General features: G+C 50.0%; 1 long non-coding RNA gene across 1 annotated transcript; it reads right to left on the reverse strand.

Annotated features, from left to right (window-relative positions):
* Positions 1-19,874: 19,874 nt before the first annotated feature.
* Positions 19,875-20,255, reverse strand: LOC136767002 (uncharacterized). The gene is made up of 2 exons (XR_010821796.1): positions 20,141-20,255; positions 19,875-20,028 (listed from the first exon to the last, which is right to left on the reverse strand). It is a non-coding gene; the product is annotated as an uncharacterized LOC136767002 (long non-coding RNA).
* Between the last annotated feature and the right edge of the window lie 759 nt (positions 20,256-21,014).

The raw sequence follows: 21,014 nt of genomic DNA on the forward strand, positions 1-21,014 counted from the left end.
GTTAAAACATTCAAGGTTATAGAGGCGGGCAGACTGGCCAGCCTCGATTTTAAATACAAGGGGGCTGTATTGAGGCTGGTCAATGTCTATGCCCCCACCAGCCAGAGAGAGAGAGTCCTCTTTCTCCCTCAGCTACGCCCGCTCCTGATCGGCACCTTGCCAGTTATCATTTCAGGTGATTTCAACTGTGCTCTGAGGGATGTAGACCGGAGTAAGCCCCGCAACGATAGATCCAGCAGGGACCTCGCTGCGTTCGTGGAGGACTTTGAACTCTGCGACGCAGGTCGGGACCTGGTCCCCTTGTTCACCTGGGTGAGTTCTTCTGGCTCCTCCTTCTCCAGGATAGATCTCGTCCTCCTCAGCAAGCCACTGGAGAGGACCGCCATGTCTTCGGAGGCGGTCTTCTTTTCAGACCACAGGCTCCTGACGACAGAGGTGCTCATTCCGAGCACACGGGAGTCGGGGCCTGGGGTCTGGAAGCTCAACACCTCTCTGCTCGATGACCCTCGTGTGATTAAGACCTTTAGCAGACGCCTCGAGGAGTGGAGGACCCTGAAGGACCTTTTTGATTCTCCCATAGAGTGGTGGGAGATGATGAAGAAAAGAACCAAGGGCTACTTCATTCAGCTGGGGAAACGGAAAGCTCGCGAGAGGCGGGCGAGATATTCCCATCTAAACGCCCGCCTCCAGCGCCTGAGTCTTTTACAGCTCAGAGGCTTCGACCTAGCTGAGGAGGTGGCCCGGGTCAAACTGAGTCTCTCCGCCCTCTATCGGGAGGAGCAAGAAAAGATCAAGGTCCTTTCCAGGGTCCGCATCATGGAGGACGATGAGAAATGCAGCCGCTTCTTCTTCAAGAAAACGAAGGAGAGGCGGCCTGCAATGTCCTCCATGATCGACTCCTCGGGGCAAGAGGTGGAGGGCAGAGAGGCTGTTGAGACAGTGGTGCGGGATTTCTACAGGGAGTTGTACGACCAGAAGGTGGTGGATCAAAATCTGATCCATCACTTTCTGTCCCTGTTGGAATCCCGCAATGAGGGGGACGAGGAGGAGGAGGAGGATCCAGAGATCACCACCACTGAACTCTCCCAGGTGATAAAGAGTCTTAACTCTGGAAGGACACCGGGTCCCGACGGGATCCCTGCTGAGTTCTATAAGATCTTTTGGGAGGTGCTTAAGGAAGATCTGGGCCAGGTCCTGGGGTCGATGTACAGAGAGGGCAGATTGGCCCCTTCGATGAAGAAGAGTATCCTCTCCCTTCTTCACAAGAAGGGAGACACGAAAGATCTGAGGAACTGGCGGCCAGTCAGCCTCCTGTGCACCGACTACAAGATACTGGCCAAAGCACTGACGCTCCGGCTGCAGCGGCCACTCCCTCAAGTCGTGGGTCCCGACCAGGTCTGTGGTGCCCGGGGGAGATCGGCGGCCGACAACGCCATGCTGCTCAGGGATGTCGTGGCCTACTCGAACGAGAGAAGGCTTCCCCTGGTCCTAATCAGCTTGGACCAGGAGAAAGCCTTCGACAGAGTGGGCCGCGAATACCTGCAGCTTGTTATGGAGAGGATGGGTCTCGCTCTTGGCCTGAGGAGGTGGGTCAAGATCATCTACAGCGGCCTAAGCAGCAGGGTCCTTGTGAACCGCCACCTGACCGAACCATTTCCGGTCAGGTCGGGGGTCCGGCAGGGTTGTCCCCTGTCGGCCCTGCTGTACGTCCTCTGCTTGGAGCCGTTCATGCAGGCGATCCGCCGGGACGTCCGGGTGACAGGTTTCCATCTCCCGGGTTCCGGCGGAGAGCAACTGAAGGCCCTGGCCTATATGGACGACGTGGCCGTGGTCTGCACGGACGCTCCGTCCGTGGCCAGGGTCGAGGAACTGCTGGACGGCTTCTGCAGGGCGACGGGGGCCGCTGTGAATAAGGCCAAGAGCGAGGTCTACCTCTCCAGGGCATGGCCTGTCGGCCGGGGCCCGCCGACCGTGTTCCCTGTGAAGCCGTTTATCAAGGTTCTGGGGATCACGATCGACGGGACCAACACGGGCACCCGGAGCTGGGAGGAGGCCATAGCAAAGGTCCAAAGGAAGATCCACGGCTGGAGCACAAGGACCTTGACGATGGCTGGTAAGGTGCTGGTCGTAAAGGCCATCCTCTTCCCGATACTCCTCTACGTAGGAATGATCTTCCCCCCAGACAAGGGTATCGCAAAACTAGTGACCCGAATTATATTTCGGTTTGTCTGGGGGAGCAAAATGGAGAGGCTGAAAAGAGTGCAGATGGTGAAGGGTACCCTGGATGGAGGCAGGGGGGTCCCGGACGTTGTGCGGCTGATAAAGGCGCAGGGGCTGGCCTATGTGGTTAAGAACATCCAGGCTGCTGGCAAGAAAGTGAGTTTCATGAACCGCTTTTATTTTGCCAGCAGCCTGAGACCATTCGGCCTCTGCGCCATGGACAACACCAGGCCGCACTCGTGGGATCCCCCGCCGTTCTACAGGGCGCTCCGAGCCTTTGCGCTCGAAGTAGGCCTCCATAAAGTCGTGCTGGCCTCCTGGGATTATAAGACCATCTGTAGTCAGATGAGATCTGCCCAGGAGACCAGCCGGATAGAAGATTTCCCTCCCGAAACCTGCCGGTTTATCTGGGCTAACGCTACGCACGTTTGCCTCACGAACACGCAGAAAGATGTCTCCTGGATGGCTGTGAGTCGGTGTCTCCCCACCCGAGTGTTTATGCACAGAAGGGGCATAGCTCCTTATGACACCTGCCCCTATAAGGGTTGCTTGGGGAAGGAGACGGAGGCTCACATTTTTAGTGAGTGCCCCTCCGCCCACAGGGTCTGGCTCCTGTTTTCTCCGTTCCTCCACAGGTTCGCCGTTCCTGCGCGGGCGACCGCCCAGCAGATCCTATACGGTCCGGCAAGGGGAATTTCAACATCAACCCTGAGGTGCTGGTGGCGTGTCGTCTGCGCAGTGAAGCAGGCACTGTGGGAGGGACGGAACATCTGTTTGTTCAATAAGCAGGAGCTGGACCCGATCGTCATCGCGCGGAGGGGCATGGTGTTTGTAAAAGACTACGTCAATCTGGAGGTCCATCAGAGGGGCAAGGAGGAAGCCTTTAAGAACTGGCGTATACAAGATCTGGGGGAGCTCAGGATCCCATGATGGGACCCACCTCCGGGGACGGTTAGTTCCCCCTGCTGGAGCCCGAGTCCAAGATCTTTTAAAGATTTTATGAATGATTGTTTTTAAAAGAAGATTTTAAATAATGAATCTTAATTGTTTTTAAAGACTTAGTTGTTTTTAAATCACATTGTTTAGGGTTTTTTTAGGTATAGTTTTGTTATATTTTGTTGTCAAATACATTGACCGTTTTTGGGTTTAATTTAAAATGCATTAGACTTTTTTTGTTTGTTTTTTATTTTTACTTTTTAATTGTTTTTTTAATTTGTCTAATGCATTTTCTGTTATCTTCAATGTATTTGACTTTTTTGTTGGTGTGCAGTCTTTGCTTTTATCACGTTTTGTTTATTTGATTTGAGCACGTTTATTTTAAAGTTTATTGTTTTAGTTTTGTTAAAAAAATCACAAGATTTTAAAAATTTTAAGTGATTTTAAGAACTGATATTTTAAACGATTTTAATCATAAGTATTAAAATTGAAATTGTTCTATTTTAAGAAATGTAAAAATACTAAACCTAATAAACAGTATTTTACTAGAGGGAAGAGCACCCACTGAACCAAGGGCCTGTGGAGCACACGGCTGAAGGATCTTTGCAAGGCAATAAGAAACTGATCGAGTCACATATTTCACAGTCCAGTTTTATTCAAAAGCCTGATCCAGCTACAGTTGGGTTTCCCGCCTGTGGGGCTTGGATCTCCACACAGCCACCAGCAGTACAGCACAGAGCACAAGCACCGTGAAGGCAGCCACAGTCAGCACAGCATAGCCGAAGGCCTGGGACACTGTGGAGACAGGAGAGGGACAGGCAGCTCACAAGGGCGCAGACACCAGAGGACGGAGCGCCAGCAGACAGTCAAAGCTCCCCTCCTCACCTTCACGGGGAGAAGCCCTCCTGTCCACAGCAGAGAGCTCAGAGGCAGTCAGGATCACTTCCCCACTGGACACCACTGCCGTCTCCCTGGAGGCCCTCTGCACCGGGGCAACAGCTCTCCCTGAAGGGACAAGAGCAGCATTACAGAAGCAGGCCCTCCACTGGCAGAGCCTTAGGGAAAGATGCCATTCCAGCTCACACTGGAACCGAGCCACTCACTCATTCTCTGGCTGCATGGAGCGACACAGCTGTCAGTAGCACTGGGTTGGCACACTGCTGCACTACAGTGGATGAACACCTGGGGAAGCAGGAGATGCAGTACAATACAATGCCACCATTGGGAATACAGTCAAGACCATGGCACTCCTTGGCCAATAGACCCTTACCTTCTCCTTCAGAGGGAGCTGGGAGCCAGCATCCACAAAAGTGAACATCTGCACGATGAAGCGCTTGTAGTGCGTTGGGTATGGCAGCCCTGAGGAGCCAGCCACGGGAACCAAGGTGGTCTGGTACTGGTCGTCTCTGTACGGACACCTGGAAAGAGCACCACAATTGGGTTCAGAGGTCTACCTAAACCAGCAACACGAGCCGGCCGGAAAGAGATACAGGGCTCCAGTTACCCAGCAACCAGCAGGCTCCACTGGGGCTGGCCGAGTGGGCTGGGGGTGGAAGTTGCCCAGCAGTCTTCCAGCGTCAGGACAATGTTGGGGTCGGTCCTATTCAGGATGCGAACCTCAACATACACAGGATCCCGCAGGACCTTGGTCACGGGGTAGTCCCCATCACCGTAGTAGGAGGCATACACAGCTTCTACAGGAGGAACGACAGGGAGCTTTAAGAAGCCAGCATGCATTGGAAACCAGTTCATAGCATGGCCACGTACAAGGGCTCGTCACAGTACCCGTTGCAATCCTGAGCTCCACACCGAGAGGTCCCGGGGCCACGACTGAAGGAGGAGGCGGGGCTGCAGTGTACACTACAGCCTCCACGGGAACAAGCTCACTGCCCGAATACTTGCACAGGAAGGTCAGCCTGGAAGGAGAAGCAGGCAGCCATTGGACCTAGTCGGGTACTGGCACAAGGAGACGGGCACTGGGGAGCCCCACTTACTCATAGTAGCTGTCCCTGGTGATGGAGCCATCAGGCCCGTTCTGCACATCGCGTTTAGAGGACATCGTGTTCTCGTACACCACATCGCCACCCTCACTCTGGAAGAGGGAGGCAGACCCTCACGTTATGCAGCCGAGACAATGACCACAAGGCGCTGCAATGCTCAGGGCAAAGCTGGGAAACGCTTCCTCACCTTCAGCGTGCTTCCACAGGCACTGACTGGGAACTGGAACAAGGCAAAGCCAGCAGTGGTGCCAACAGGGCTGCAGGGGGCGCTCTGACCCCCTAGCAGGCTGACCGTGTCAAGGCTCAGCGGAGGCGTGGTCACATTCCTGGGTACTACAACCACAAACTGACCATCCGTGGTGCATTGCACAGTCACTGGAGGGAGAGGGGAGAAGATTAGCAAAGCAACGCGCTCAGGAGCCCTTTGTACGATATGTTGCCCTGAACACTCACCCTCATTGCTGTAATAACAGGGCTGTCTTCCCCTCTGATCAAAGCAGCAGTTACTCGCTTCACAGTCGGCTCTACTGATAGCAGGGGCACCACACGCCATTTTCTCGTTGTCACTAACCAAGCAGTTCTGACCCTGGGCTACAGAAACATCCGCCGCAGCCGCCATCAGCAAACAGACAAGACTCCAGACCCGCACGCTCATCCCAGACCTCTCCATTGTGCAACTCGGCAACGAACTACCGAGAAGCGGCGCTCCGCTCCTTAAATAATCCGGCGCCCTGATTGGCTGAGGGCTGGCCCTGGCGCAGCAGGGTGCACGAGGGTTTCAGCCACCCCAGCGGGCCAATCGGGCTCTTTGGTGGAGCTCTCGCTTTGCTGCCACACAATCACGGTCAGATGCCACATCACTGTCTGTCGGCAACCCCGCCGCGCCCCGCTGCGCTCACTTCACTGCCCTGGCTCTCAACGCACAGCTCCCCTACCTACTGAGCACTCATCTCCAAGACTTCCACAGCTTTTTAGAGACAGTTCCGACTCATGTGAAGCTGAATGAGCACAACTATACCTTTATCATTTGTTTTTTGGTCCTAAATAGTAATAGAAACATTGAATACGACCATTCGAGGATTCGGTCTGCATGCGACACTCGTACCAGTAGCAGTGAAGATTAAGTGCATGACATTGTAACGGGTTTTCTTCAGAGACAGTGTTGGCTTTTCCAAAGAACGGAAGTGCAAAACCACATGGATTATCTGTTGATTCACACATTCCTATTGTAATTGAGCTTCGAGTTATACTTTAAACGGACAGTGTGCAAAATCACGTCCTCCTTGTAACGAGACACGATTTGATGCCCTGATTGCAACGAACCAATTACTTCCAGCATCACCGAGTGCACACTGAAAATGTATGGCAAGCCGCTGTGACATTTAGTCCATAATTTCTGATATCAAAAATACAATTGTTGGTATCAAGAATGATCTGCTACTTGTGATATCAACATTTGTATTTTTCACATCAGCAACTGTATTGTTGATTTCATTAACTGTATTTTTGATATCAAAAACGCATACTATTTAGCATCCGTAACATGCGTACTAACTGACGTGAAACTTAACCCTTTACACTCCGCCCCAATATTTTCATATCGTCCGCGAGCCAAGTAGTAAATTGTAGGTTTATCAAAACTACAAAATGTACTAGAGACTATAGAGAAACTAGAAACCGGGAGCTTTCAAACGATGTCTTTCTCGCCTATGTAGGGTCTTCATAGCATGGGCTACAGGCTTGCGAAATCAGCCATTTGTCCTAGTGTACAGAGTGTTTGTTTTTAGTCTGTCAGCCGATTAGACCTTAAAATACGAAAGGCCACAACTTTCACTTGATCGAAGATAAATGCATAAGGCACAACGTAGCAAGGAGAAACACAAACCGGAAAAATGCCAGTCGAGAATGGCTGCCGCTGAGATTGTTCAACAGTGAACAGGGCAATGTCAGACATTAACAACGAGAGGAATGGCCGTTCTGAGTGCTCGCAATTATGAACGTCTACTCAGTGAATGCTCGCTCACCTGTTGCTGTCGTGACTGGGATGGTATACGAGTACATTACAAACTACATGACCCTCAGAGAAAGCCTGTACGGGGTTTTCTTCCTCGAGAAATGCGGCTATTGCGCGCAGTGCTCTTACCGCTCCTCGGTTCACTCGTGCAGCTCGGAGGAGCGCCTGGCGTATGCGGCTCGCACCCCGAAATATTCACTAGTTTGTGTCAAAATACATTGATTCGACTATTTTAAACGACACTGGCTCCGAAGTCTGTACCAAAATGACAATGTCAGTTTCATCTTCATTACGTCCTTTTGTTTCCAGGAGTTTCAAAGGATTTGCGGTGTTTCGGCAGAGAAATAAGGCACGAACAGTTCTGGGATCAGAACATTATGACCCCACATACACCTAAATCAAAGGTACACAATCCTAGCTCGGATTGCCGCTCTGTGACAAATGTATACACTTCAAATCAAGCAGCAGATTAGACGGAACAGACCCAACACTCTATAATGGCATCAAACCATCCTCTAGGTATACACAGACAGACCCAGGCATTGTTCATTGCACAATGATGCACAGGTTTCTCCCATACAAGGACGTCAGCTTAACAGAACGTTAGTCCCTCATAGGCTGAGTCACATTTGCTCGGATTGAATACCTAAGCGTGCAACCATGCTTTTTGACCAAGAATTCGTCATACACACATCTGATCTAACCGTGTAGCTTAGGGTCACATGTGATGGTTTGTAACCCTGGCATCTGGGGTCATAACGATCCCCGTCCTCCTCCTGCATGTTCTAAAATACAGTTTCCTGCCACCACATGTGACTAGGGTGCAATGTTCCCAAACACTGAACCTTCTCCCGAAGCAGTCGTGTCTCACCCTCCAGAGCCCAATTCTCTGCACAAGAGCTGCAGAGATGCTGGAAAGCAGCAACACTCAAACGGAGCGCTAAAGGACAGCTTTACATGATCTGTAGCATCCATTGATTGAGATCATGCAGAACTTGGAGAGCAAAGAGGAAAGACACGGGTCATGGTCTGTTCTCAGCTTTATTGATCAGTCACACCACAGTCAAGCCGTGGGTGGGCTTGCTCTCCTGTACAGCACAGTCCCCAGCACAGCAATGCACAACACAGCCACAGCAGCCACCACACCAGCCAGGAGCACAACCTCAGCAGAGATGCCTGCAAAGAAAGCACAGGTCAGTCACTTTAGGTCAAACCCAGACTACAGCAAGGGACCACAACCTCTGGCTCCAATTCAAGAGGCACATTCCCCACGCAAAGGCCCCAGTACCTGCTGCTTTGCCGTCCTCTGCAGTCAGGGGAGACCTCTGGGCATTCGTCTCCACTGGAGGGACGGCATCCTGCGGCTTCTCCAGCACACGCACAGACACCATGGCATCACCTTCCCATTCTGGAAGGTGGAGAGGCTTAGATCCAGCCAGACTCTATAGCCCAGTACCACACTCACAACCAGGCAAAGCATCCTTACCCTCCTTGAAAGCCAAGTCCCTGCCAAACCTCCCAATAAGCCTAGATCCAGACAGAGGGTTACAGCTGGAGTCACAGCAGCTACAGACCTGATCACTCCCATCCACCGAGCTCCAGCTACAACAGGGATACAGCGGTCAGTACAGATACCGGGAAGGGAACACCAAGGGCCTAGAGCACCCTCCCACCCCCACCCCACTACCTGTTGCCCACAGGCTGGCAGGCCTTGTCCAGGTTGTCCACAGCCTGGGAAGCAGCAGTCACCTTCAGGTGGCAGGTCAAGTAGATCTGAGCAGAACAGACATTGGCATGGTTAGTGCACCTTGGGAGAGCTGCTTCAATGCCAAAGCAGCCACACGGTTGAGAAAGCAGAGCCCAAACAAGCCAAAGATACAAAAGCACAGAGGCACAGTGGCTGGGAGACGTACGGAGCTGTTGGCTTCATTGTGGAACCTGAAGGCATCAAGCACCAGCTGCAGCTTCGTGACATCCTGAGGTCTTGGCATGAAGTGAGAACTGGAGCCCGTCACCTTGGCATCAATCAGGCAACTGGGCACAGGAGGAAATCCATTATAATGGCCCCGCTCAGAGTCGAGAGCCAACACCTGCAAGCACACTGGCCATGCTTGACTATGGGATCTCACTCACCCATAGTTCCCAATGAAAGTATAACTGGGAGAAGAGGTCGGGTCAGAGGTCAAGGTGGCCACACAGCTGTCCACAAACAGCCGCAGGGGCACGTGGCTGGCCTGGTTGACGGAGGCTTGGATGTTCAGGACGTCCCCCAGGAAGTACACGTTGGAGGGTCTCGGGGAGCTCCAGTCATCTGCCGAGACAGGGAGCAGCATGAGGCCTCTGCAGAGCAGAGCAGCACTCCGGTAAACGGGAGGCTTAGAGCTGCATTAGGTTGGCCTCTACCAGTCATGAGCTGCAGGGAGAAGTCCAGGAGATCCTCCGCAGACTTGGTGGAGGTGTAGGGGACCCAGGTTGGCTGCAGGGCATCGCTGCTCACATTGTGGAGCCTAGGGAGCAGACAGCAATTACACACCGATCCTACAGCAGCTAGGCTGAAGCAGTACTGCGGCAGAGTCCTCACCGGAGGTAGACGCACTCGATGTGGACAACAGCAGGGTCGGTTCTCACGATGCCAGTGTTGGCAATCGGGGACGGGTTGTAGTTTAGGGAGAAGCTGTACACCAGCTCGTCCTCGGTCATCTACAAGTGAAAGGCGCAACGCTTAAGCTCGGGATGGTTTTACCCATTCACCGTGCGAGTCTGCAGCCTTATTCCCCTCCCCTACTTACCAACAGGGCGCTGCCACAACCCTGCAGCTCCGACTGGAAGACCAGGACCGTGTCGTTCTGCCCGCTGAGCGCACAGCCTCCCAACTGGATATCCGCAGCCTGGATCAGTCTGCCGGTACCGAACAGGTCTCTCTCCACCGACACCTGGATCGCGCTCTCCCCACACTGCGCCCACACGACGGGGGAGACTTGCTGCTTGAACAGAGAAGAGTCCACTCGCACAACGGCCTTGGCTCTGGCGACAGGCTTGGCTCTGGCAGCAGGCTTCCCTCTGACAGCAGGCTTGGCTCTCGCCCACTTAGAAACTCTCCCGGCGTCGCAGAGCCCAGCGACCACACACAGCACTAGCAGCCCACACCACGAAACCCTCGCACGCAGCATTGCGGCCACAATACAAGGCTAGCTCACAGATCCGCGATGCTTACCCAGCCCACACAGCCTCCTTTTATACACTGACATGATCCCGCTCAGCGCGTCTCTCTGAGGAGACAGCGCGACATTTTCACGTGGAATTCGCTTCACGCTGAGCGCCCGAGTTCCGGCTGAGAGAGCGGCTTGATCAAAGGAGGCGACAAGTGGCGCAGCGCCAGCAGCGGCGCGGATCCAGCGTGTCCAGTGTGTTGGGTCCTGCACAGCTGCAGCCAGCAGGGACCACGGAACCGATTTTGCGGCTGTGTGAGCGTGGTTTTGTGCTGTGCCGATTTCATTATTTAGGCTACACTCACTTCAATGCTGGTGGAAAAACTTGAATGTGACACTGGGAGCTCTCGGTTCTTATTCAGAAAGAAGAGGAACGTGGAGTTTAGATAACACGCGCATTTATGCATTGATGCATGTACTTATTGTTAACGGTAACATCAGTAATCTGACAACAACTGGATATTGGGCTAGATTCCTCTCATCCAGGGTGTTAGAAAAGATTGTTCTCTCATTGTTTTCTAAATGGAGTAGAATGCAAATTAAAGTTAACGTGTATACACCCGAGTGTACAATTGAATAGAAAGATGCTGTGTGTGAGCCAGTCCTGTTTCAATCATTTTGCGGCTTTTTTGTACGTTTGTTTGTGTCAGATAAGTGTCAATAAGTGTCAGAAATAACGACTTGCTATAAAAACCCTGCATTTAATGTATTAGTTAAAGTAGCACTATGTTTAAAGTTATGGCAATAACGGTAAAATTCTCCTAGATGGATATTTAGGGGACGTCACACTACTGTGTTATTGTATATGTGTATATAGGCAAACCAATCAGCATTCGGCAGCGCAACACTCATTATAATATGCAGCCTATTGTTGTGTTCAGCAACTGCATACAGTATGTGTTAAATAGTGGATGCGTTCACGATACACGCAATCGTCACATATTGTGAAAATGAATTGCTTTGCCGGTCAGATCTGCGCCCACGACGGACGCGCCCGTGTATTATTATTCGCTTGTAACAGAGGTAGACTGTCAAATGTGTTAGGACTACTGCAGTTACTTCATTGCCGTCATATGTATGTAATTGGTATTGTAGGCGTTATGCTGCCATTTCTTGTGCACTAATCATGTAAAAAGTACACATGTTTTATTAATACAAAACGATCCGAGCTCACTTGATTATTGCAATATGAACACAAGTGATCTGAGACCTGAGAAAACACGACAGTGAACCACGAAAACGACCCCGAGTTAGTTTCCAAACGAGCTGATTTCGTTTGAAACGAACCCAGTGTGAGGGGGCAACACGTTTGCCTGTATTGAGATATTGTATGTTGCATGATGTAATGGTATTTAACATATGCCATATGTGTGACAATAGTTCTTGTTCAAAGGTGGCGTGACCTCCTGCTGTTGCGGTCACAAAAATGCGCCCCTATTCTGATTCACACAGACTTTGAAAGCAACAAAATGCCACCAAATCCGGCAATCTTTTCAGTGAGAATGGGGTTTTTGACACGTTGAATATTGCGGCAGGAAATACACACGTTTTGTTAAAGGGGGCATGCAACCCGTTTTGACCACATAATCATCAGAATGTGTAAATAGGTCATTTCAGTGTTTTAGTTTACTAGTTGGAAGCCAGCATTTGTCAACACAATATTTCAATACCATGAATTCATTGGCACTGCTGAGCTTCAATGGAAGTGAATACTGTACCTTCTCTCCGTGACATATAACTTGCGTGTTTATCCCACTGCGGTCTCTCTCTTCAGCCTACGGATTTACACCTCCATTACCGTGACTATGTGTAATACATTAGACTACAGGCACTAGATATTAAGCTCTAGGTATTACAAGGAGTTCAGTACATCAACAGCCCTTGGGTGGCGATGACCCTGACGGTGTCTGTGTTTGCTGATAGCCCTCAGCTGCTGATCATAAAATGCAAGAGATGACAGAATTATAATGAAAATGACTTATAACCTATAGGCTATACAAGAGCTCAAGTGTGGTAACTTGAGACCCAATCGCAGTAACTGCAATAATATTCAATAACTTCAGAAAGACCGAGCCAGTAGAAGAGAAAATACGGGTTAAATTCAATAATGGGCAGAACAAATTGGAACAATTAATATGGCAGTTAGATTAGGGTCCGATACCACCGTCTCAAGTATTGCAGATACAAGGCAGTTTAAGTGCAGGGTTATACAGCAGGTATCAATAAAATTAATCGCATATTGTAGCTCATGGACTCCACTGAAAAGTATAATACAACGCAGTGCCAAAATGAAACAACTGTCGTATTTTAAGGTGTTTTAAAGCAATATGAAGAATTGCACGGCGGTAAGGTTATTCGACTGCCCCCATGAATGAAAAGAGCCTCAAATCCTCAAATGACAGCTAACGTTTTCAAGACTACTTTAAATACCAACTGTGAACGGTTTCAGAGCCTGCTTCTACATGTGACTGCGAAGAATGAATTGTGAGAAACCATACCACATACACGCACACACCCCTTGAACTTTAACACGGAATTTGTTCAAGGGCAATGAGACCTTGTTGAAATTCACCAAAGCACAGTGTGCTGTAAGAGATGTGGTTTTGAGTTCATTGAAAGGAGACCAGTTGTGAATGGTTTCACAGTCCGTTTACCTCGGCCATGTGGCTGCCGGCTTGTAGAGTGCCACTCAGCGAGCTCGTAGTAGCGTCGTTTAGTGATTCTAGAGCAACGGGGTATCAGTGAGCAAGTGTATCTGTGAACACAAGCGACAGAAAGGACAGTCGCTGCCTCCCCCTTCTGGGGGTACTTGGGCACTACAGCAGATCATGGCATTACAGCGCCAAGGGCACCTCCTTGGCTACAGGAACATTATTGGCATTTCTTCTTTGGATCTGGGCAACATGCTGATCAATACAGAGCAAGCAAGAGACCACGTTTACTCCACGTCAGGACTATACTCTCAGCAACCCCTCACAAATGAAAGGGAAGTTTGATGGGGAGGGGAGACATGGAGGGGTCACTTGTTGCCACCACCAGGGCCGTAGCTAGAGGATTCGGGGCCCCCACCGCCCTCCACCCATATCATATACTGTATACTGTAACCTAATATGGGTTTATTGCAAAATAACAAAACAGATAACATACATGAATGCAAATAAAGGTCTTTACTGAACATCGGCAAAAGCAAAATACACAAATATAACATTAAATATAAAAACAAATACATAGCAAACACTAAAACAAATTTCAATCAGCAATGCACATTTAAATAACAACGAAAATTATACGAATCATTAGTATATGTATATCGGTTTGATTGATCTTTAACCTTTGATGACCTTTCACGTCCCTTCACGTAGGATGAACCAAAATCCCATTGTCAGACCTTTCTGTTGGCAAAGTCACTTATGATGTCTTTGTAGTCCAGCTGTCTGTTTAGCTGGCTTTCAATTGAAAGTCAGGCAAGGTTATAAAACCTCTCTTGAGTTTGGTTAGACCTGAGATTTCTTGACAAGCTTCAACTTGCTGAAAGCCCTTTCTGCACCAGAAACAGAGACAGGCAGAGTGCAGAAGATGCCCACTGCAACACACACTTCTCCAAAAATGCTGTGGAGCTGCATCCTGTAGATTGAATTCAGCAGGTCGAGAGGAGACTGGCAGTCTGCAAATATGACATTATACACAGACTTAAGATGCCTCACTTCATTCTCAAAGCCTGCTGTAAGATCCTGTGTATATTTGCTCACTAATGAGTGGCAAGCTGGGTGAATCTGACCTTCTTCTAAGTCTTTTAAATTTAAGTAAACCTTAATTTTAAAAGTTAAATGTTTATATAAATACTACATCCAAAGAATGCCATTAAGCCATAACTTATGAAACACTGTTTAAAGTCCTCATACCATTATTCAATACAAACTAATTAAAAACTAACAAAAGCCAAGAAATTATTAAATAATAATTACAAAACCAATTTTAAAAATGGACCAGCAATAGGCCTATAATAGTTATTCCCATCAGTCTGTTATAAATCATAAATCAAAAAGTAAACATTCAGAAATTAACAAGAATGCAGTCAAATGTTAAAAAAAATACCACTAAAATTACTCAGTGTTCATTTTTAATGAAGATAATATGGTACTGCATAATATATTAATTAAAGCGAATACATCCATCCAAGAGCAGTGTGTTGTATTCGTGTTTTCGTGACTGTATTAAAATACATCAAAAGCCGGCAGGTCGGTAATGCTTGTGACATGCGTCGTGACTCGTGTCCATTTTCCCTGTGTTATACAAACCAACTCTATTCACAACAGCGTAAAAAAGACGGGGATTTCAACCACATTATCATTCTGTTGGTGGCGGTGTGCGCCGGTAAGGAAAATTATGTGACAATACTGACCGGTAGTTTTCCTATGCCCACGAAAGTAAATCTGGCAGAGAAATGACAATACACTAACCGGTCTTAAAGAACGTCTTGATAGACTGGGATACAGCAATTCTCCTGGCCTCTCTCTCCCCTTCTTTTCATGGCGTTACTAGTACCCTGATTTAGGTTTTCCTTTCCCAGACATTTTCAGTCAGTCAGTGTCCTGCTCATCCACTAACTTCACCGCTAACCTCAGCAGCTCTGATTGGATCAGTTCACGAGCTGGGGTGGGACTTACAATTCATTGGGTCCCCCTGCTGTTTGTCACTGCATAATTAATAACAACGTCGGATCGGCCAAACCATTTTTCGGGAGGGCAGAGGAGCAGATACTTGGAAAGCTTGTCACCAAATTGCATGTTTGTGTGGTTTTCATTCAATTCTCAGGCATACAACTAATATAAAATAGAATTATTCACAGAACAGGTGTATATAGATACATATATATATAGAGGCTAACTGCTGGATGTTGTGGGGCCCCCTATAATTGTCATCACCTTTCACCACACTAGCAAAGGCCCTGGCCACCACTGTGAAACGTACAGTAGGGCCAGGAGTACTACACACCTGTTGGAGTGCCTTACTAGAGGGAAGAGCACCCACTGAACCAAGGGCCTGTGGAGCACACGGCTGAAGGATCTTTGCAAGGCAATAAGAAACTGATCGAGTCACATATTTCACAGTCCAGTTTTATTCAAAAGCCTGATCCAGCTACAGTTGGGTTTCCCGCCTGTGGGGCTTGGATCTCCACACAGCCACCAGCAGTACAGCACAGAGCACAAGCACCGTGAAGGCAGCCACAGTCAGCACAGCATAGCCGAAGGCCTGGGACACTGTGGAGACAGGAGAGGGACAGGCAGCTCACAAGGGCGCAGACACCAGAGGACGGAGCGCCAGCAGACAGTCAAAGCTCCCCTCCTCACCTTCACGGGGAGAAGCCCTCCTGTCCACAGCAGAGAGCTCAGAGGCAGTCAGGATCACTTCCCCACTGGACACCACTGCCGTCTCCCTGGAGGCCCTCTGCACCGGGGCAACAGCTCTCCCTGAAGGGACAAGAGCAGCATTACAGAAGCAGGCCCTCCACTGGCAGAGCCTTAGGGAAAGATGCCATTCCAGCTCACACTGGAACCGAGCCACTCACTCATTCTCTGGCTGCATGGAGTGACACAGCTGTCAGTAGCACTGGGTTGGCACACTGCTGCACTACAGTGGATGAACACCTGGGGAAGCAGGAGATGCAGTACAATACAATGCCACCATTGGGAATACAGTCAAGACCATGGCACTCCTTGGCCAATAGACCCTTACCTTCTCCTTCAGAGGGAGCTGGGAGCCAGCATCCACAAAAGTGAACATCTGCACGATGAAGCGCTTGTAGTGCGTTGGGTATGGCAGCCCTGAGGAGCCAGCCACGGGAACCAAGGTGGTCTGGTACTGGTCGTCTCTGTACGGACACCTGGAAAGAGCACCACAATTGGGTTCAGAGGTCTACCTAAACCAGCAACACGAGCCGGCCGGAAAGAGATACAGGGCTCCAGTTACCCAGCAACCAGCAGGCTCCACTGGGGCTGGCCGAGTGGGCTGGGGGTGGAAGTTGCCCAGCAGTCTTCCAGCGTCAGGACAATGTCGGGGTCGGTCCTATTCAGGATGCGAACCTCAACATACACAGGATCCCGCAGGACCTTGGTCACGGGGTAGTCCCCATCACCGTAGTAGGAGTCATACACAGCTTCTACAGGAGGAACGACAGGCAGCTTTAAGAAGCCAGCATGCATTGGAAACCAGTTCATAGCATGGCCACGTACAAGGGCTCGTCACAGTACCCGTTGCAATCCTGAGCTCCACACCGAGAGGTCCCGGGGCCACGACTGAAGGAGGAGGCGGGGCTGCAGTGTACACTACAGCCTCCACGGGAACAAGCTCACTGCCCGAATACTTGCACAGGAAGGTCAGCCTGGAAGGAGAAGCAGGCAGCCATTGGACCTAGTCGGGTACTGGCACAAGGAGACGGGCACTGGGGAGCCCCACTTACTCATAGTAGCTGTCCCTGGTGATGGAGCCATCAGGCCCGTTCTGCACATCGCGTTTAGAGGACATCGTGTTCTCGTACACCACATCGCCACCCTCACTCTGGAAGAGGGAGGCAGACCCTCACGTTATGCAGCCGAGACAATGACCACAAGGCGCTGCAATGCTCAGGGCAAAGCTGGGAAACGCTTCCTCACCTTCAGCGTGCTTCCACAGGCACTGACTGGGAACTGGAACAAGGCAAAGCCAGCAGTGGTGCCAACAGGGCTGCAGGGGGCGCTCTGACCCCCTAGCAGGCTGACCGTGTCAAGGCTCAGCGGAGGCGTGGTCACATTCCTGGGTACTACAACCACAAACTGACCATCCGTGGTGCATTGCACAGTCACTGGAGGGAGAGGGGAGAAGATTAGCAAAGCAACGCGCTCAGGAGCCCTTTGTACGATATGTTGCCCTGAACACTCACCCTCATTGCTGTAATAACAGGGCTGTCTTCCCCTCTGATCAAAGCAGCAGTTACTCGCTTCACAGTCGGCTCTACTGATAGCAGGGGCACCACACGCCATTTTCTCGTTGTCACTAACCAAGCAGTTCTGACCCTGGGCTACAGAAACATCCGCCGCAGCCGCCATCAGCAAACAGACAAGACTCCAGACCCGCACGCTCATCCCAGACCTCTCCATTGTGCAACTCGGCAACGAACTGCCGAGAAGCGGCGCTCCGCTCCTTAAATAATCCGGCGCCCTGATTGGCTGAGGGCTGGCCCTGGCGCAGCAGGGTGCACGAGGGTTTCAGCCACCCCAGCGGGCCAATCGGGCTCTTTGGTGGAGCTCTCGCTTTGCTGCCACACAATCACGGTCAGATGCCACATCACTGTCTGTCGGCAACCCCGCCGCGCCCCGCTGCGCTCACTTCACTGCCCTGGCTCTCAACGCACAGCTCCCCTACCTACTGAGCACTCATCTCCAAGACTTCCACAGCTTTTTAGAGACAGTTCCGACTCATGTGAAGCTGAATGAGCACAACTATACCTTTATCATTTGTTTTTTGGTCCTAAATAGTAATAGAAACATTGAATACGACCATTCGAAGATTCGGTCTGCATGCGACACTCGTACCAGTAGCAGTGAAGATTAAGTGCATGACATTGTAACGGGTTTTCTTCAGAGACAGTGTTGGCTTTTCCAAAGAACGGAAGTGCAAAACCACATGGATTATCTGTTGATTCACACATTCCTATTGTAATTGAGCTTCGAGTTATACTTTAAACGGACAGTGTGCAAAATCACGTCCTCCTTGTAACGAGACACGATTTGATGCCCTGATTGCAACGAACCAATTACTTCCAGCATCACCGAGTGCACACTGAAAATGTATGGCAAGCCGCTGTGACATTTAGTCCATAATTTCTGATATCAAAAATACAATTGTTGGTATCAAGAATGATCTGCTACTTGTGATATCAACATTTGTATTTTTCACATCAGCAACTGTATTGTTGATTTCATTAACTGTATTTTTGATATCAAAAACGCATACTATTTAGCATCCGTAACATGCGTACTAACTGACGTGAAACTTAACCCTTTACACTCCGCCCCAATATTTTCATATCGTCCGCGAGCCAAGTAGTAAATTGTAGGTTTATCAAAACTACAAAATGTACTAGAGACTATAGAGAAACTAGAAACCGGGAGCTTTCAAACGATGTCTTTCTCGCCTATGTAGGGTCTTCATAGCATGGGCTACAGGCTTGCGAAATCAGCCATTTGTCCTAGTGTACAGAGTGTTTGTTTTTAGTCTGTCAGCCGATTAGACCTTAAAAGGCCACAACTTTCACTTGATCGAAGATAAATGCATAAGGCACAACGTAGCAAGGAGAAACACAAACCGGAAAAATGCCAGTCGAGAATGGCTGCCGCTGAGATTGTTCAACAGTGAACAGGGCAATGTCAGACATTAACAACGAGAGGAATGGCCGTTCTGAGTGCTCGCAATTATGAACGTCTACTCAGTGAATGCTCGCTCACCTGTTGCTGTCGTGACTGGGATGGTATACGAGTACATTACAAACTACATGACCCTCAGAGAAAGCCTGTACGGGGTTTTCTTCCTCGAGAAATGCGGCTATTGCGCGCAGTGCTCTTACCGCTCCTCGGTTCACTCGTGCAGCTCGGAGGAGCGCCTGGCGTATGCGGCTCGCACCCCGAAATATTCACTAGTTTGTGTCAAAATACATTGATTCGACTATTTTAAACGACACTGGCTCCGAAGTCTGTACCAAAATGACAATGTCAGTTTCATCTTCATTACGTCCTTTTGTTTCCAGGAGTTTCAAAGGATTTGCGGTGTTTCGGCAGAGAAATAAGGCACGAACAGTTCTGGGATCAGAACATTATGACCCCACATACACCTAAATCAAAGGTACACAATCCTAGCTCGGATTGCCGCTCTGTGACAAATGTATACACTTCAAATCAAGCAGCAGATTAGACGGAACAGACCCAACACTCTATAATGGCATCAAACCATCCTCTAGGTATACACAGACAGACCCAGGCATTGTTCATTGCACAATGATGCACAGGTTTCTCCCATACAAGGACGTTAGCTTAACAGAAAGTTAGTCCCTCATAGGCTGAGTCACATTTGCTCGGATTGAATACCTAAGCGTGCAACCATGCTTTTTGACCAAGAATTCGTCATACACACATCTGATCTAACCGTGTAGCTTAGGGTCACATGTGATGGTTTGTAACCCTGGCATCTGGGGTCATAACGATCCCCGTCCTCCTCCTGCATGTTCTAAAATACAGTTTCCTGCCACCACATGTGACTAGGGTGCAATGTTCCCAAACACTGAACCTTCTCCCGAAGCAGTCGTGTCTCACCCTCCAGAGCCCAATTCTCTGGAGAAGAGCTGCAGAGATGCTGGAAAGCAGCAACACTCAAACGGAGCGCTAAAGGACAGCTTTACATGATCTGTAGCATCCATTGATTGAGATCATGCAGAACTTGGAGAGCAAAGAGGAAAGACACGGGTCATGGTCTGTTCTCAGCTTTATTGATCAGTCACACCACAGTCAAGCCGTGGGTGGGCTTGCTCTCCTGTACAGCACAGTCCCCAGCACAGCAATGCACAACACAGCCACAGCAGCCACCACACCAGCCAGGAGCACAACCTCAGCAGAGATGCCTGCAAAGAAAGCACAGGTCAGTCACTTTAGGTCAAACCCAGACTACAGCAAGGGACCACAACCTCTGGCTCCAATTCAAGAGGCACATTCCCCACGCAAAGGCCCCAGTACCTGCCGCTTTGCCGTCCTCTGCAGTCAGGGGAGACCTCTGGGCATTCGTCTCCACTGGAGGGACGGCATCCTGCGGCTTCTCCAGCACACGCACAGACACCATGGCATCACCTTCCCATTCTGGAAGGTGGAGAGGCTTAGATCCAGCCAGACTCTATAGCCCAGTACCACACTCACAACCAGGCAAAGCATCCTTACCCTCCTTGAAAGCCAAGTCCCTGCCAAACCTCCCAATAAGCCTAGATCCAGACAGAGGGTTACAGCTGGAGTCACAGCAGCTACAGACCTGATCACTCCCATCCACCGAGCTCCAGCTACAACAGGGATACAGCGGTCAGTACAGATACCGGGAAGGGAACACCAAGGGCCTAGAGCACCCTCCCACCCCCACCCCACTACCTGTTGCCCACAGGCTGGCAGGCCTTGTCCAGGTTGTCCACAGCCTGGGAAGCAGCAGTCACCTTCAGGTGGCAGGTCAAGTAGATCTGAGCAGAACAGACATTGGCATGGTTAGTGCACCTTGGGAGAGCTGCTTCAATGCCAAAGCAGCCACACGGTTGAGAAAGCAGAGCCCAAACAAGCCAAAGATACAAAAGCACAGAGGCACAGTGGCTGGGAGACGTACGGAGCTGTTGGCTTCATTGTGGAACCTGAAGGCATCAAGCACCAGCTGCAGCTTCGTGACATCCTGAGGTCTTGGCATGAAGTGAGAACTGGAGCCCGTCACCTTGGCATCAATCAGGCAACTGGGCACAGGAGGAAATCCATTATAATGGCCCCGCTCAGAGTCGAGAGCCAACACCTGCAAGCACACTGGCCATGCTTGACTATGGGATCTCACTCACCCATAGTTCCCAATGAAAGTATAACTGGG

Source organism: Amia ocellicauda, chromosome 13 (genome assembly GCF_036373705.1).
Source record: "Amia ocellicauda isolate fAmiCal2 chromosome 13, fAmiCal2.hap1, whole genome shotgun sequence".
Classification (NCBI taxonomy): Eukaryota; Metazoa; Chordata; class Actinopteri; order Amiiformes; family Amiidae; genus Amia; species Amia ocellicauda.